Here is a 6,000-nt window from a genome sequence, read left to right as displayed (position 1 = left end):
CGTGGGGGGGGGGGAGTTCTTTTATCATCACAAAAATTAAATATACTTAAAGTATAGCTGATGAAAATTCCAGGGCGAAACAGAATGAGGGTATGAGTGGGTGGAAACAAAAAATGAGGGGAATTATGGTGAGGGAGAATGTTCTCTTTGATCCGTGGCTCTCTGTTGATATAATTATAGCCATGTCAGGGGTAAATGAGTCCTGAATCGGACTCCTAAATGTAAAGTTGCTGGTTACGCTTCCCCTCCCCCGTTAGTGAATACTGTGGGAAGGTGATATATAGGACGTGCTTCAGCAGTTTATCTCAGTATTTCACTCTTATTGTACTCCCTGTCACTTAACGCACATTTAAGAACACAAATTTTCCTTCCTGCGAGGATAACTATAAGCATCGATAACAATACACTAGATACAATGGCATGGCGAGAAATTTAGGTGTTCCTAAACAAACTGCTCCCAAATTTATTGCTTTTCTTAAAGGGAAAGGTTTCCGCATGTGAGTGAGGGGACTTTACTTGAACGTCTCATGTTCTCATGCGTTCGTATTTCTAGGGAAATAGAGTATTGCAAGGTCTTCTTTTCGTTAAACTAAAACGTTACGAATTCTAATTTTTTTCCCTTTAAATTGTGGTTCAGTTTCATAAAAAGAAGTACCGGAGTTCATCTTATTTAGGGCTCCGGTGGGCTCCGGCGCAATTTAAGCACTGGTTGTCCCACTGATTTGCTTGTTGAGGATTTGCCCATTTCAATTTCGTTTTCTACCTTAATTCTTACATTGCTCTGCAGTTAGAGTGTCTGTCGTTTTATAATATATAAACAAATATTAACTTTAATGGAAGTTCATGAATGTCTAAAAGGAACATCTCGATTTTATATTTATTACATACACTTTATGAAAGACCTTTCTCAAGACTAAAGCTTAAGAACTTTACAAATTTGTCTTCAAAAATGGACTCTAAATTTAATTCACAGATTATGTAACATTTTATTATATTTCTGAAATTGCTGAAACATGTTTTTATATCTTTAGATCTCTAAATTAATCTTGAAGCAAGTAATTTGTTTAATCAATAGAATACTGAAATATTATATAAAATGTTTATTCTCTGCTATCACTAATGTTTTTTTCCTCAAAAGGCTCCTCTATTGCCAAGCCTTTCTCTTCTTGAAGGGAATAAGGGCGGGGAATATGTAAAATAAAAAATACGTAACTTTTGATTATACTTTAAATTAGCTCTTAATTCTTTTTTTAAATTTGAAAACGCATTATATCTGGAAATTAATTCTGTAACCATCCGCACCGCACTGTGCATAATTCCTCGGCCATCAGATTAGGTAAAACTTCTAATATAAATAACTACTTAAGCTAGTACTGATATTCTAAAATCGTAAACTTTTCCATCTCAACTGTGATCCTGCTCTTAAAAAATCCATCAATAAGCTCAACCGGAAAATTAAGTCTGCCATCAAGCAATTTAAACACGAGTTATGGAAAGATAAAATCCTGAACCTCGATCCAACTAATAACAACTTTTGGAATGCCATCAAAATTTCAAAAGCTCATTTTCCTGCAATAGACCTATTTACGACGGAAACCTTATTGCATATTCATCAAAAGATAAGGCTGAAATTTTTTCTAATTATCTAGAAAATCAATTCACTTCTAATTCCTGGCCTAGCGATGATAATTGGACACATTGCTTCTACTCTGTGATTGGTTGAGTGCTCCGTCAGTCAAAAATGTGACTGTTTTCATCACCCCGGTTGAGGTCACCGAACTCATCAAGAAACTGAAGATTAGAAAAGGTCCTGACATTGACTGGATTACAAATGCAGCTATGAAGCATCTTCCTTTCAATATCATATGCAAATTTACTTGTATTCTGAATGCTTATCTTATGCAATCGTACTTTCCGATGTGCTGGAAAAAGGCAAAAATTATCATAATCCCTAAACACGGAAAAGACCTCACTAAGCCTGAGGGATATCGACTCATCAATCTCCTCCCGAAATTAGAAAAACATTATGAACGTATTATTATAAACAGAATGAAATCTTATCTCAGTCTTCTGTCACCAGAGCAATTTAGCTTTCGGCAGCAACTGTCCACTGCTAAACAGCTCACAAGAATTACTGAATTTGTTGGCGCTGCGAAGCATAGCAAGCTCAATGTTGCCCTCTTCATGCTAGACGTCGCGAAAGCTTTTGATCGCATCTGGCATAATGGGCTCATCAGCCTTCGCTTTTCTAGAGAACTTATCATCCTACTTCACTCTTTCCTGAGAAACCGGAGCTTCTGTGTTTCCGTTGGCTCTCACATTTCATAAATCAAACCTATTTACAGTGGTGTGCCTCAGGGAAGTAGTATTGGCCCGATCCTATACCTCTTTTACGTGAGTGATTTTTCAAGACCTAGCTCCGCTGCTAATTCACTGCTTGCGTATTAGCAGACGACACAGCCCTGGCTGTTAAATCCGCGAACACTAAGCATGAAATTTGCAAGCTGTAGGACTGAATCCCTGACATTGAAGACCAGTGGCGGCTCGTAATAAGCACTGTGGAACTGCAGCACCCCCATTTCCACTTATTATTATTTTTAATATTTAATATAGTGTGCCCATTAGTCTTTAATTCTTTCTTTATACTTTTACAATACATAATCCTTAAGCTTAATGTCAGTAGACACCCCCAGTTTGTGAAAAAAGTACGAATGTCTTTGTTTGGAACTGCGCGCTTCACAGTTCCAGAGACATGGTATTTGACTGTTCTGCGCATGCGCACACAGAAAGCAGCACGCCGAGCCAGGGAGAGAGAAAGCACTGTCGCTCTTGCAGTGCCGAAGTTCTGGCATGTTGTTGGGAACGTGATTTCTCTTTTCTCCGCACGTGTCGTATTCCTCCACAAGGTGGAACTTCATCATACGGATCATAGAGTTCATGAAAATTCGCAACCTTTAAAAAATTGCTTTACTGAAATTCAATCAACGTCAAATGCAGATCAAACTATTGCAAAAGCAATAGGAATTTTAAAATATCTAAATGATGATAATTTCAAGTTTTGGTTAGAGTTTTTTTTATCAGATTATGCTTCATGTTGAAATAATATACAACTAAATGCAATGCAGAAAAATTAGTGTGTTTAAAGTTAATGAATATATGACAAATTTCAAAACTGTTATTTTAGAATTAAGAAACTCAAAGTACTGTGAGAATTTTTCAAAGACACTGATGGCAGAAGATAAGGAAATATGTGATTTTATTATATGTATTGATATAATGCACAGATATCCTTCCATTAAACACTTAACAGCTGCTAAATTGTTTAACAAGAAATGCTTCGCTAGTTTTAGGAAGGAACATTCTACAGAAGAAATAGTACTGACCGCTGAAGCATATCCAATGATTGACAAAGAAAAGCTTGAAACTGAACTAAAAGTATTCTATTGTAGGTCTGATATTCATGAGTACTGCAAATTAATTGAGCTACTGAAATTTATCTTCAAAAATAATCTAGATGATTTACGTGATGATCTTAGTGAAATTACGAAATTGATAAAAATTCTCTTGAGAGTTTCCATGACTACATCAGAAGCAGACCGCTGCTTTTCAACATTGAAAAGAATGAAAACTTTTCTAAGAAGCACTAGGAATTCGGAAAGACTAAATGCGCTTGCATTGCTTTCAATAAAGAAAAATTTCCTCAGTTGTCATCCAGAGAACAAGGAGAAAATTATTGATCTTTTCTCACAAATTAAAACAAGAAGAATGGATTTCATTTTTAAATAATTAGATAAAGATTGAACTCTAACAGTTTAGATTAAAGTAATTAAGATATGTTTAATTTTTTTCTCGTAAGCTTTCATAATATTTCAAAATAAAATTTCTTTTTATGCATGTTTGTTTCCTTTTACACAATTTTAAAACAAAGGTTAAATTTTTTTGGAACAGCACTCCCACTAATTTTAGCTACGAGCCGCCACTGTTGAGGACTGATGCTGTAAGTGGAAGGTCTCTATTAATGCCCAGTAGTCTCAGCTACTTGTGATTCGATGAGCAATGAAATCGCAACCTGTGAAGGGACCGCTCTTTATCTTTAGTGATGTAGTCCCTCTTGTCTCATTACAGGCCAAGTACCTCGCTATCATTTTCAATGAAAAATTCCCCTGGTCTCACCACCTTAAATATGTCAAGCAGAAGGCTAACTTTGTCATTCACAGCCTCCTACCTCTCATTGGAAAATACTCAAAACTTGGCCAAAAAACGTCACATCTATCTTGCAGTCATTATCCCCATTCTGACGTACCCCTCAATAGCCTGGGCTGCAGCTACTAAAAATTATATTAATTAACTGAAGATTATTCAATCAAAGGTTCTTCATTACATAACTAATGCTCACTTTTATGTAAGCAATGAACGTTTCCATTCCAACCTAAAAACTGACTTTATCGGTGATTACCTGACCAAGACCAATGACCGTTTCTTCAACAGTGCTAAACAGTGCGACTTTCTCTCATGCTTTGGGACGTTTGATTATGATTCACTTAATGATGATTGTCACCTGCGATCACTGGCTGCCACTGGTTCATGAAAAACAAAAATTCCCCGACTTAAAGTCTCTCTTCCTAAACGAGGATTTTCTACACGATTATTTTCAGTTTTTCTCTTTTCTTTAAAAGATAATGTAATTACTTCTCCAAGCACCAATCAGACGCCTGCATTCCGTTATGGAATCCATTTCTGTGACTCTGAACAAACCTTTTCCTTTTCCAAACTCACACGAACCTTTTCTGTGTATGAACTTATTGTGAATAGTTTTCTGAATATTTTGAAAGCTCATGTTCTATATTTGTATGAAATTTCAGCGCTATGTAGGGAGTTTTACGATTTTTCACCATCTCACTACTCTGTAACGTCTACTGCTTGACCAATCGGAATGCGCCCAGAAGCTGACTGCTGGGTATCCCAAATTTATCTTGCTTTCACTGCATTTTACACTCCACAATGTCCGCTAGGCACCTTCTGATCATAACCTGTATTTTTACGTACATTTTAAGTGGTTAGTGGCCATATCTTGAAATTTTGAGCTTTAGGTACACTTAACTCAAGTTTTTGCATCGGTCTCCACCTGCAAATGCTATGACGCCACGCTCTGTAAGTGTATTCAGTATTACTTGTATATACTGATGTAAATATTTGTTTATGTATGTTACACCCTTGTTTTTAATTTGATAGAAGAGCTTTATTTCTTACCCGGGCTGTTATAATCGGCGGCCGACTTCTTCACCTCACCGCTGCTCTTTGGAGATCCACGCTGACGAACACTTCACTGTCAAGTGCACTTTGAGCCTAATTTCATGGAGCCAGAAAACTTCGCACCAATTGTGAGATATCTCCGGCATAAAGTGGAACTTGGAACTGATGTTCTATTTTATTACTTTGAATTATCTGGATACAAGCCGGAATTATCATGTCGTTAGCAAATAATAAACAGATTTTGAGATTTGACGGAGAAGAGCAAAGTCTCCAATCTCAACGAAGATGCAACTGGATCTCAACTGGATTTGAAGCTACTTCAACCCCTAACTGATATTTTACTACAACGTATGCCGGAAAAGCTTGCGGAACTGGGAAACCAGGTTCTAGGCCTGAGCAGTGATGATGAGTCCTCAAAATCCCCTCGAAAGCTGGATATGGAGCAAAGGACTGATTTGGATTGCAACAGGGTTTTAAAAGAAGCACAAAGGGGGCCAAAACGGCCTTCTAATATCTTGTTATTTAACAAATAACTATATTAATTATTGAAGTGGCAACGCCATATTTGTACGATGTAACCGTTGCTCAGCAACAGAAGAAATTGTTTAAAAAGTATGATTCTGAAGTTTGACCAGCTAGTAGATGTATGAAAATTTTGCCACTTAAGATTTGTATGCAAATTATCTATCTCCATAAACTAAAAATAAAATTTATGTTTTACTAAGAAGATTATCTGTTTTGTAAATT

Source organism: Stegodyphus dumicola, chromosome 9 (assembly GCF_044657685.1).
Source record: "Stegodyphus dumicola isolate Sdum_Otavi_A_Nest chromosome 9, ASM4465768v1".
NCBI lineage: Eukaryota > Metazoa > Arthropoda > Arachnida > Araneae > Eresidae > Stegodyphus > Stegodyphus dumicola.
This window is presented reverse-complemented; position numbering follows the sequence as displayed.